The sequence below is a fragment of the Indicator indicator genome, chromosome 10 (genome assembly GCF_027791375.1).
Source record: "Indicator indicator isolate 239-I01 chromosome 10, UM_Iind_1.1, whole genome shotgun sequence".
In the NCBI taxonomy this organism is placed as follows: domain Eukaryota; kingdom Metazoa; phylum Chordata; class Aves; order Piciformes; family Indicatoridae; genus Indicator; species Indicator indicator.
Genome location: NC_072019.1, coordinates 16,775,393 through 16,788,015, shown reverse-complemented (window position 1 = coordinate 16,788,015; position 12,623 = coordinate 16,775,393). Strand labels below are relative to the sequence as shown.

The 12,623-nt window shown below is 45.1% G+C and overlaps 1 protein-coding gene and 1 non-coding gene across 2 annotated transcripts in view; both read left to right on the top strand.

Annotated features, from left to right (window-relative positions):
- COP1 (COP1 E3 ubiquitin ligase) overlaps window positions 1-12,623 on the top strand; it is a 159,794-nt gene that overhangs the window by 134,815 nt on the left and 12,356 nt on the right. The gene's annotated exons all lie outside the window — the stretch shown is intronic.
- LOC128969763 (small Cajal body-specific RNA 3) lies at window positions 1,439-1,571 on the top strand. Its single transcript, XR_008489176.1, has one exon. It is a non-coding gene; the product is annotated as a small Cajal body-specific RNA 3 (non-coding RNA).

The window sequence follows — 12,623 nt, the reverse complement described above, 5'->3', positions numbered from 1 at the left end:
GTCATATGGAAAGGGTTAAACTTTGCACTGTATCAGCCAGAAACTCTCTTGGCTCACAGTAAGAAGGCTAACTCCACCTGGAAAAGCCTCTTATGGCTTAAAGGTATCCCATTGCCTAAGATGCTGCTGGGTTTGTAGAATGGCCAGAATGGAACATTAATAGAGCTTTGTTTCAGCTTTGTTTACTCTTTGGGAACCTAGAGAGCTCAGGCTCCAACTACCTGAGCCTGAACCTAGAGAGGGACCAGCTCAGGCTCCAATTACCTGAGCCTGCTGGGCAGCGTGTCCAGAAGAGCCACAGCATGATCTGTCACTTTCCTTGCTGCCACCAGTCCTGAGTGCTTGCTGCAGTTTCAGCAATGCTAACTGCAAAACCATGCTTTGAAGAATTCATATTTTTTTCAGTGTCCTGTTTTCTAGCAGCAAGTATGTAGAGCTGTCAGGCTGTTCTAAATCTCCAGTTCCAGGCTGGAAGGGAATAAGGACATCATCTAGTTTTCACCCTTTTGGAGGGCCAAGGAGAAATGATGGAAAAGAGCAGACTGAGAGGAGCTCTTATTAATGTTGATAAATATCTGAAGGGTGGGTGTCAAGAAGAAGGGACCAGTCTCTTTTCAGTGGTGTCTTGTGATAGGACAAGGGGCAATAGTTAAAGACCATTCCACCTCAACATGAGGGAAAGCTTCTTTACTATAAGGGTGGTAGAACACTGGAACAGGCTGCCTAGAGAGGTTTGTGGAGTCTCCCTCCCTAGAGACTTTCAAGACCAGTCTGTGTGACTTCCTGTGTGACCCACCCTAGGCAATCCTGCTTTGGCAGGGGTGTTGGACTTGATCTCCAGAGGTCCATTCTATGGGGAGAAGCATCTAACTTGAGGCTTTCCAGGCTGTGATGTGTGAGGCTGACAGCCCATCACTTCATTTCAGGCCCCCTACCTGAGGGTGGACTGTGATCACTGGCATTTGGGAGGTGGCAGTGCTTGTCTCAGATGCACGCATCACGTGAGAAACCACACAAAGCAGCTTGCTGTTTAATGGCCTTGCTGTAAGGATGCTGGCAGGCAGCCCATCATTGGCAAGCTGTTCCCTGGCGTTTAGGGAAGTCTATTCAAGGCCACATTTAGGGACTTACTACCAGCACTGCAGCTTCAGGCCCTGCTGTTAGCCACCAGTCACCAAGCAAGTGACAAAGAAGCAATCGGTGCCACTTTTAAGGCCCTTGGCAGGGTGTGGGTGCTCCACATAGCATTTCCTTCTTCTGGCTAGAATGTTTTTTTTATTTTCCAAGTTAAACTTTCCCACTTAATGATAGCTTCCTATTGTTTGAAGCCTCTTGTTCAGCTTATTTGCATGAGTTTCATTTAGGATTTGATGCAGTCAGAAGTCTGGGATAAAAGACAGTGTAGTAAAAGGTTGTTTTAATCATGACATTTTATAGGACTGGAAGCTGCTGGAACCAGTTGTGGGCAAAAGACACATTTTGTCCACTGTTGCAGTCTTCCTAGAGCAAAGTGGAGGTCTCTGTCTGCTTTAGGAGAGCAAACTAAACCAGATCGTTCCCCTCCACACATGCAGTATCCTTGGTAGCAACTCCACTGCCCCGCCACAATGTCCTACCACGTGGGCACAGCAGCCCTTGGGCAGAGTTTTGTCTGCAGCATCCAGAGCTAAGTATAATTGCCAAGAGTTAATCCAGCTTGGTAGCTTCAAGCAAAACTGTAATCATAGTTACTGGGGTTTGTATTAAAACACTTTATTTCAAGTCCTTGTTAGGTTGAGCGAATTGGCTGTGGAGGAGATTATGTTCCAATTGGAGAGATGTGCCTGGGTGGAGCTGAGCTGCATATCCTCAAGTTTCACCCTCCCTCCTAATTCTTCTTGCTGCTTGAAGAAACAGTCATCTGCTCTAAACCCAGGTTTGCAGCTTTGATTGAAAATGACTGTGCAAAACCCCATCAAAGCCGTGTGTGCCCCAGAGTCATTGAAAAAAACCACACCAGAATAAATAAATCTAAAAGGCACCTTGGAGTGTGTGAGCTCCCTGGGATGCCAGAGCCATTGCCTGTAGTTTGCTGGTGTCCCCGAGCGGTGCCTAGTAAATCTTTGCCTCCCCAAAAAGCCCAGGAAAAGAAAGGGAGAAAGGGTGAAATTGCTCTCTCTGAGATTCGGGATGATTATTAAGTGCTGGCCCACTGCCTGAGGACTGTCACTGGTTTGCAGAAGTGAGACAGATCTGGGAGAGGTGGCTGCAGCTGTGTAGCTGAGAAGTTGTGTTTTTAATTGCTAATTAAAGTTACCATTTGCATTTGGGGTTTTCCTTGTTAAAGAATGACATCATATTACACAAGCAACTGCTAGCATCATTTATTTATAGCACAACCAAACTGGCAACTTGCTCTTGCTGCTTTGCTGGTACATCTGTATTTCACCTACTGCCTACTCTTGCTTCTTCCCCATCTGCTTTTTTTATGACTTCTGTCCTGACAGCCCTTGTTCTTCTAGTCCTTGACTCCCTCCCACGCAGACATACGATCCCATAACGTTTTCCTTTTTGTCTTTATAAACAATAGGCAGGCAGTCTGATAGCGTAAGTCCAAAGTCAAGGGAGCTTTGCAGATTCAGCTTGACAGCTCCTCTCTCTGAATTATTTAAAGGCCATAAACAAAAGAAAACTCATCGAGAGCTTCAGGTGACTTCTCATCCAGCACTGTGGAGAATGCTTGATAGGAGAGTGCTGCTAATTTTGCCCATTTAAATCTATGGAATTTAGTAGAATAGCAGAAGCAGTTAGAATTCAGTGGCTGCTTCCTGGTATTCCTTAGAGGAGGGCAAGTTGCAGGGACATGAATGAACACATCAAGGAGAGGCAAAGTAGAAGGTGAATGAAAGAACAGGGAACTTCCCTACAGTAAGAATTGTCAGGTTTGGATTATTTTTTTTTTTTACCCCTTTCACAATCAATGAACTTGTCTAAAGACATTCTACATTTTCCTTCTGACTTTAATCTGAGTCCTTGATGAGTTTCTTTATCGCATTCTGTGTTTTTTAAATCTCAACTGTGTTTCACCAATTGAATGGCCCAGTGATTTCTGATTTCTCAGGTGCATTTTTGTTGCTGGTTTCACTCATGTCTGGATTCGGGACTGTTTTGGGTGCTTGGGATTTTGGAAGCAGGCAGCAGAGCACAATGGAATCCTCTAGATGATGCAAAGTTCATTATTCTCTTTTGAATAGTTGCCTCTGCAGCACGAAGGCAGGAAGATGTCATGCTTTGCATTTATTGTACTAAAGCTCTAAAGCTGTGCTCTCATCATTCTTAATATCCAAGGCATGGCTGTCTTCTCTTCCCACTCCTTTCTCCCCCTGGATAAATACAATGGAGAAAGTATCAGTACTAGGATATTGGAGAAGCAACCCCATATGTATCATCTGTGCTCTGTATGGGTTTGTTTAATGAAGTTCTCTCCTTCTATGTACAGTCAGACCTTATTAAAATTCAATTTACTGTACTGTCTTTCAATGCCAGCCAAACAGTTTGGTCATCAAAGCTGAGGTTTTACATTGTGGCCTTACTTGGAAAACTGGCCTGCAGAAATGGCTTGTGGGCTCCAGCACACCTTCTTTCAGGGATTCTAGCATCTTCCAGTTTACAAGCAGAAGATCACTCTTTTCCAAGCAGCCTTGTAGACATGACCCAGTTCAGCTCCCTTTTGCATAAGATCATAACAGATATACAGACCCCATGCTGAGCATGACGCAAGCCAGCTCTAAACCTTGGCTGTAGGTGAAGAGGAGATGGCTCTGCTGTCTGCAAGAGGATGCTCAGCTGTGCTGCCATATCCTTCCCTGTACTTACTGTGTGCCTCAGGAACAGCACAGAGTAAACTTGAACATAACCCTGTGACTTCAAAGGTCTTTTTCAACCTAAAGGCTTCTATGATTCGATGCCTTGAGCGTGTGCAAGGAGAAGATTCAAGTATAACTGGAATTTTACCTAGTTACTACTCAAGAGCAAGCTTCTACTCATGACATTAAATGCAGTTTTAGATAGCATAGAATGGTTTAGGTTGGAAAGGACCTTAAAGGTCATCCGGTCCAACCCCCTGCAGTCAGCAGGGACATCTGCAACTACAGCAGATTGCTCAGAGCCCCCAACACCCTGACCTGCAATGGTTCCAGGAATGGGACATCTGCCACCTCTCTGGGCAACCTGGACCAGTGTCTTGCCACCCTCAGGGTAAAACATTTCTTCCTCGTATCTAGTCTAAAATCTCCCTCTTTTAAAATCATCACCACTGTGTCGGTGTGAGCTGAAATTCCCCCCCCACCGACAATAACCAGGCTAGCCCAGTCTGGAAGCAAATGAAAAGCTGTATTTACAAGCAGAGTCTAAAATCTACAATGAAATGCAATGAATATGTACAAATATACAAAATTCACAACATTCACAAATATATACAATCAACAGAAAAAGCACAATCGATCTCCCTTTGCTTCCCCCCAAGGGGACCCTCCCAAAGGGGCCTCTCTCTCCCAGGAGCTTCCCCCCAGACCCCCCTGGACAGAGAAGCAGAGTTAGTTAAGCAGAAAGTTGTTAACTTAGCTGCCAAGGTCAGTGTGTTATCTTCAGCCAGAAGAGAAGAAGAAACAGCAGCCAGACAGCCCAGCAACTGCCCCCACTGCCGAACGCAGAATGTGCAGAATGCCTACTTTGTTTTGGGTAATAGTTCTTAAACATTTCTATCTATCCAATGGAAGTGTTTAGAACAATCGTTATTTTGCTTTCTTACACCCAATAGTGACTTATTTACATTCTTTCACTTTCTCTGTTCTGAACTTTGCAAGGAAAAATTAAAAAGACAGTTTCAAACCACCACAACCACCTTGTCTTGTTACAGCAAGCTCTGGTAAAGATCTGTCTCTGTTCTAGGCCCCCTTGAAGTACTGAAAGGCCTCAATAAGGTCTCCCTGGAGCCTTCTCTTCTCCAGATTGAACAACCCCGACTCCCTCAGCTTTCTTCATAGCAGAGGTGTTCCATCATCAGACCCTGCTGCCTGCAGGTCTGGGCTCTAGCCATTTTTCATTGCCAGTCTCAAGTTTATCAACATCTTTTGTCCTTCATAATTTTCCTGCATGCCCTGGCTGGGGAAAAATATTTGCCCACTGCACTCAGGGCATTTTTGAAGCAGTGTTTTGAGGAGAGAAAGCATCCTATTTGTCAAGCCTGGAGGAGGCCACGTGGTTTGGTAGAGCTTGCCTGGCCTTGTCCGCATTGCGGGAGGTTTCAGGTACGTGGTGTTGCGCTTCATCCTGTTATGACATTAGCTGAATTGGATGGTGGGGGAGAGCAGCAGGTTGTGAGTTCTTTCAAGATTAATGGAAACTTTTGTTTTACCTTAATTAAACTTCCACTCCTTAAATCAAAGCTCTCTTTCCTAAATAGATGTATGTTATAAATAGCATTAGTAGAGGTATAATTTTATGAAGCTCATACTTGTGCTAATGTTAACGTTTGTGCCTTGATTTTTCTCTGCAAGAAACAATTTGTCCCTTCTTTTATCTTGCCAGGTCCTGGTGATTTCGCTTCTGTGGCACATAGTTGCATATAAAATATGAGAGATGTGTATGTGTGTGTGTGTGTGTGTATATATATGTATTTCCTGTAATCGATTTTGCAGGTCCAAGCTGGGCCACCTTGCAGGGAGATACCTTTCTCTCTTCTGTTCTTACCACCAAGCCCTCTGTATGGAAACAGCCTCCAGGGATGAGGTGTTTTCCCTCCCTTGCTGTGCCTCACTTTTCTCCCCTTTTTGTAAGGGCATGTGGTGATAGGACAAGGGACAATGGTCTTAAACTAGGGCAGAGACTCAGACTGAACGTTAGGAAGAAATTCTTTGTAGTGAGGGCGGTGAGGCACTGGAACAGCTTGCCCAGAGAAGTTGTGGATGCCCCATCCCTGGAATTCTGGGCTGGATGAGGTTTTGAGGAACCTGGTTTAGTAAGAGGTGTCCTTGCCCCAGCTCTCTCTAGTCTCATCAGGGAGGTGCTCCAGTCCCCTCATCATCTTTGCAACCTCCACTGGAGACTGTCTCTTGAATTGTTGAGCTCAGAAATGGACACAGTACTCCAGGTGTGGCCTCACTAAGGCAGAGTGGAGGGGGAGGACAACCTCTTTCAACCTGCTGGTCACACTCCTTAATATACCCATTACAAAGTGGTCAGGATTTTGATGTATGTCCAGAGGTTTCAAAGATGGTTGGTTTGCAGTACTGTGGTATCAGGGTTGGGTTTGGTGGTGGAATCCCACTTACAAAAGGATATGTTTTACGGATATTATTACAGTTAAAGCATACAAATCTAATGTCAGAATTCGTCTTGTTTTAACATCTCCGTGTCAGGCCAGGTTTAGAGGTGGAGGTGATTTTCATTAGGGCAGTGCAAAGAAGCAGGAGATACAATTTGCTAGGTGTTGCCCAAACAGACAGTGAGTGTCAGCTTCCTGTCCCAAAGAGCTGACAGCCAAACTGTATAAAATAAACAGTAGCAGAGTATGAATCCATTATCAGATTTAAATAAATTGATTTCTTCAGTCCATCAGCCATCTCATGAGCACTTGCCAATGTGTTTCCCTCTTGCTGACCTAGCCAACCCGGCTTGGCTCAGCTCCCTTTCTCATTCCTGACATTTCCTCTAGGGTTAACCCTTTCTCCTGTATTGACTGCCACCATCTGAGTGTAGTGCATTTTGCTTTGAGGGGACAGTATGAGTTTTTTCTTTCCAGCTTGTCCCACTGGCAGCACATGTTCCTACCAGTTATACAGCTGCAAGACCTTCTCCAGAGGTTAGTTCAGGGCTTTATACTTATGGTAGCTTTAATACCTTAATATTAGTCAAGTCTTTCTCTGTCTTGTTTTAATTAGGTGAAACCTGTTATTTAATCATCTGCACGCTCTGTCTCAGACTGGGAGCCATGCTGGGACTGGTGACTTTGTGGTTATTTTCATGTAAGCAACACTTTGTGTGTCATTCTGCTTGGAGAAGGAAGGCTCTGCATCCTACCATCATGAGACAGTGATACTCAGGTCCTATAGATCACAGACTGTTTTGGGTTGGAAGGGACCTTTAAATGTCATCTAGTCCAACCCCCTTACAGTCAGCAGGGACATCTGCAACTAGAGCAGGTCACTCAGAGTCCATCCAGCCTGACCTGGAATAATTCCAGAGATGGGTCATCTAGCACCCCTCTGGGCAACCTGGGACAGTCAGTGTCTCACCATCCTCAGTGTAAAAAATTTCTTCCAGATCCAGTTGTCAAAGATGTTGATAAGCTGAGCTGCTTCTTGGTTTCAGGTAGAACTTGTGAAAATCCATCCAGTTTTCCCAAGAGGCACATCCTTGGGTTAAAGGGACTGGCAGCAGGCATCATCTGGATCTGAAATATTTCATTGCATAATTGAGAAACCTAAAATGTTTCCACAGCATGGAATTTGCATACTGAGCACAATTCATGGTTTTTGGAACAAAGAAGGCTGGACTTGCTCCAATATGAGCTGTTGCACTGAATTCTAGCTGATTGCCAGGCACTAACATAAAATCCATCCCTGATACTTTGGGCAAATTGGTTTGACTGTCAGCTCTTGCCTCAGTCCCAGGAACCCCTGTTTTTCTGTGCCAAATGGGGAAAGCAAACAAAACTGCTGTATGTAGACCTGTAGATTGAGGGCACAGAGAAGTATGCCAATTGTGTGGCTGCCACCATTGTCTGGGACCACTGTAAGAGTCATCTGCTGGTTGTGGGAGGGGAGGAGGAGATGGCAGGACAGACTTTGTGTGGCCTGGAAGACTGTTAAGCTATGGGTTTGTAGAAGACTGAGGATCTTGGGACACTTGATATTTTCCACAATCCATAACTGTTCAGTGTGCTGTGAGCAGCATCGATGTCATTCTTGCTCTTCTCCCATGCCCCTGGCATGAGATCCCAGTATGAAATTTCATACTAAGGTGGACTTTGATACCAGGCAATCTGTTCCAGTGTCACACCACCCTTAGCAGTGAGGATTTGAGGCACTGGAACAGGTTGCCCAGGGAGGTTGTGGATGCCCCTTCCCTGGAAGTGTTCAAGGCCAGGTTGGATGAGGCCTTGAGCAACCTGGTCTAGTGGAAGGTGTCCCTGGCCATGGCAAGGGGGTTAGAACTAGATGATCTTCAAGGTCCTTTCCAACCCAAACCATTCCATGATTCTATGAACCTGTGAATGAATTGTTGGAGTGCTTGGGAGATACCAGAAACTGATGTGTGTCTAGGACCTATGACTGCTTGGTAAGTGTCCTGCATCCCATGAACTTAGATGTGTGCATAAGTGTGAATGTAGGGAGTGGGAAGGGTCATTAAGTGTTCTTCAAAACCCTTGGCTTTGTGTCATATTGGACCCAGTGTGTTGAGCTTCACCTGGCAGACTGTTGCGGTGTAGGGTTGAGTTTTCGCATGCTTGAGAAGAGCAGTGGTTTGTGCCCTTAGTCTGTTCAGGAGAGGAAAGCAGCAGGAACAGATTTCTCATCAGTAAATACTCATAAGAGGAATGCTCATTAGGAGAGTTAACTCTTGGCAGTGTTTCTCCCTGGTCTTTCTCTTGGGCACCTCGTGAACATCTGGATTAACCTTGGGCAAATCCAGCAAGTGGATTGCCTCGGTTTCCCCACGTGTCACAGTAGGATAATGCTTTATTTACCTCACCCCAGCATTTGTTACACTTAATTAATGTTGTAATGCGTCTGCAGTGGCTCTGATAAAATGTGCTGTGAGAATGAGAAGTTGTTTTTACTGATTGGCTTGTTAATTAAATGTGCACATAGAAATGATTTATTGGCATTAGAGAACTAAGACTTAATAATTTATAATATTAACATCAGGGTGCTTGGGTCAGTTTTAAGCCTGTATCATTCAGCTTTTTAGAGGCTGAAACTAATGGCACTGGGAGGGGAAGAGAAGCAGGAGCTGGACCAGCTAATGGCTTATTTTGTGGTGTTTCTGTGTGAGAATTAATTAATAACAGGATACAAACTCTAGTCTCTAGCCCAGGGAAGCCACTGGCAGCATCAGTGGTGTGCTGAGCTTCATAGAGGACAGGAGATATGTCATCCAGAAGTGATCCCTCTTGGTCCACCTTAGAAACCATTTGTCAGCCTGTTCCAGTTGAGCACAGCAGCTGATGTGCAGCATCAGCTCATGTGTGTTAGGAAAAATGAGGAACGAATGCATTGTCTGGGGCAAGGCTGCTGGTGTGGACCATCTTCTCCTGTTGAAAGCTCCTGGCCCAGCAGTGGTTTGTTCCCACGAAATAACATGGTGTGTCAGTCTCTAACCATAAGGCTTCTGCCTCCTTGTGTTCTTCTGTCCTCTGGTTTTTATCTAGGCACATGTTTCTGATGTGACTGTGGGAATGAGCTATGGTTGACAGCCCAGGCAGGGTCTGGAAGTACAGATATGTCATCCTAGTGCAGTAATGAGTTCAGGGATCTAGAAGTACGGAGCTAAGGAGAAAAGAAGGCCTGTGGAAGCAGACAGAATTAGTTAATTGGGTACTAGAACTAAAGAGGAAGGTTAACCATCATCTATTCCCTTTCTGAACCCAAGGACATGTGCACATCAGTACTAGCACGTTGGAGGCAAAAGTGTTGGGAAGACAAGGAAACTGATCTGCAAGTAGGATCTTCACAGGTGGATTCATGAGGGAAGGGAGGATGAAGGAAGATGGAGAAGAGGCAGTTGAAAGTCAAGAACAGAGTGGTGGAAGCAGAGTTTTGATGAGAGATGTCATGCAAGGGACAATGATCTCGCAAGCACAAAAGCCCTGAAGGATGTGGGCCAGATGGTTGGGGAAAGATGAAAGCGTTCTTGCACAAACTAGGGAATTGCTGATTCAAGTGTGAAGAGGAAAATTTGAAAGAGGGAATTGAGGAGCTGAAGAGTGTTGGATACAGTTGAGCTGGAAGAGAAAGCACTGACTTGGCAAAAAGGAGGAGGAAGAATAGAGAAGGTTAGAGGTAGAAGATGCAAGAAATGCATCCTGAGTGTGACCAAAAGAGGCGTAAGAGCATGAAGCAGGGCTTAAACTGGATTTTGCCCTTCACAGTACAGCAAGGAGTGTGTTGTAAACTAAAAAGGAACTGGGAGGTGTGGGAAAGGATGTATTAGGATCTCTCAGGAGTTTCCCACCAGCGTCCACTCCTTCCCAGTGCAGCAGCTGGGAGTGGCAGTCCTTGCTTCAGAACTGGGCTGAGAAGCACTTGTGGTCAGCTGTGCTTAGAGGGTAGGCTGCTTGTCTGTCTAATTTGGGGTAGCTGGGGCTGAAAAGGCTTTTCACGTTCTGCTGATTTCTGTTTACAGCTCCAGTCCCTGATGGGTTTGCTATTGGTCTGTGCAAAATCAAGATCTAAACCTACCAGATTCAGGTCACATTTCTGAATAATCTCATGCAGATTGGTGGCTGCTGCTTCAGATGGCACGTTTTGTTTCTGATGAGGCTTTGGAAGGGAGAACATAAGCAGCAGTGCTAGTAATGATAGCATAGTTTTTGCCACATACAGCACTGATGGGCAGGGCAGCATGACCTTGGCTAGGGAGAGATTAAATTCATCACCTCCAGCATGATGCAGTGACTGACTGCAACAAGCAGGAGAGAGAAAGGGGGAAAGCACACTGGTGGTAGGAGTGTGGGGCTTGGGCTGTGCAGTTGTCACTCAGTGTATGACTCTGCTTTGTGTGGAATTGCCAAACCAATATTTGCAGGCTTTAAGTATTAAGAGAAGAGATGTTAAAAGCTGCTTTCACTAAATTAATGGCTGGCTGTTTCCTGTGGGTTTGCAATATTGATGCTAATGTGTTGGCTGTTTATGTACGTGGTGCTTTTGTGGGTTTATTGCAAGCTGTGTTTATATAGTGCTGCTGCTTTGGTCGAGGTCTTGAGCACACTCTTTATGGGAAGCGTCTGAAATCCCAGGAATATATGATCATAGGAACAAGAAGCTTTAGGGACTTTGTCATAGATCGACAGGTAGCAGAGCTCAATATTCCCTCATGCAGAGGAGAAGGGCAGCAAAGCTGGTGAAGGATCTAGAGCTTAAGTCTTTCAAGGAGTGGTTGAGGGACCTGGGGTTGTTTAACCTGGAGAAAAGGAGGCTGAGGGGACATACCTAGCTCTCTACAACTCCCTTGGAAGAAGGTTGGAGCCAGAGGGGTGTTGGTCTCTTTTCCTGAGTAACAAACAGTAGGACAAAAGAAAGTGTTAAGTTGCATCGGGGGAGGTTTAGGTTGGACGTTAGGAAAAATGTGTTCCCCAAAAAGGTTGTCAGGTCCTGGAACAGGCTGCCCAGGGCAGTGGTAGAGTCCCCATCCCTGGAAAGATTTCAAAGCCTTGTAGATGTGGTGCTGAGGGACATGGTTTAGTGGTAACCTGGCAGTGCTGGGTTAATGGTTGCACTTGATGTTTTTTCTAAGATCTTTTCCAACCAAAATTCTTCTCTGATTCTATGACTTGCCCTTCGGGAGAGGGAGGTTAATGCCAGCATAATTTGGTTTTAATATATGTCTCCCTACCTTGCCTGATGGGGAGTGTGCAACAGCTGTTAGAGCTGTGTACTTTGCTTTGCAGGAGACACAGAATAATAAGTGTCTGACAAGTTATTCTCATCTTGAATTCTAAACAAATTAGGCATTCATCAAAAACAGTTCTGTTCCAGAACAACTAAATTACAGAGGCAGTCTCCTGCAATATATCAGCGGTTCCTGGGGTGAGCTTTAGCTGGCTCTCCTGCCTTTGCAGAGCTTCCTTCACTCTCTTTCCATGACTTTCATCAGTTCCCATCTCCATCTCAAATTCAGAAGATGGTATAGAAGTAAGCAAATTGTACCTGTGCACAGCACTGTATGCTTGCACACTTCTATTTTCTTCTGGCCTGGTCTTCAGTTGCCTCGTTGATCTTGTTTTCTTCAGAGTTACATGCTGAAAAGAAAGGTCATGCTAAGAAAAAGTGATTTCTCCCTTGGCTGGGAGATAGCTTACTACTTATTTGACTGTGTCATTGGAACAAGCCTTGGACTGCTTTCCTCTGGGCATTCCATGTGCTCTGAATACAGAGACCTGAGTATATATGATAGCAAATAAGCTTCCAGTTACACAGCATCTTCTTGTGCTGAGTTTGGCCTCAACAGGAGTAGAAAAATGGATTAAATGTAAAACCCGAAACTGGGAGGGCTGCACCCTCAGGGAGCAAGAGAGAGGAATGTTCATGTACTGAGAGTCGCAGTTAGGAAATGCCAGATGTGGAAGTGTCAGAATACTTGATAAAAGCATCTCTGGTACAAAGGTTAAAGCCTGGAATTGCAGAAGAAAGAGAGGAGGGATTCAAGGAGATGTTGAATTTCTACCCGCGTGCTTTTCCTAGGCAGATGTGCTTCATCTTGTGCAGAAGCTGCGAGCTCTGCCTGATGTGGGATGATGAAAACACTAATTTGTCTGAAAGCTTTTTTTCTCCCCCTTTATAGCATGTCCATGAATTCCTACGTGAGAAGAAACTGTAGCTGTGTGCATGGGATTCTAGGCAAGGCATTGGGTAGAAGGTGAG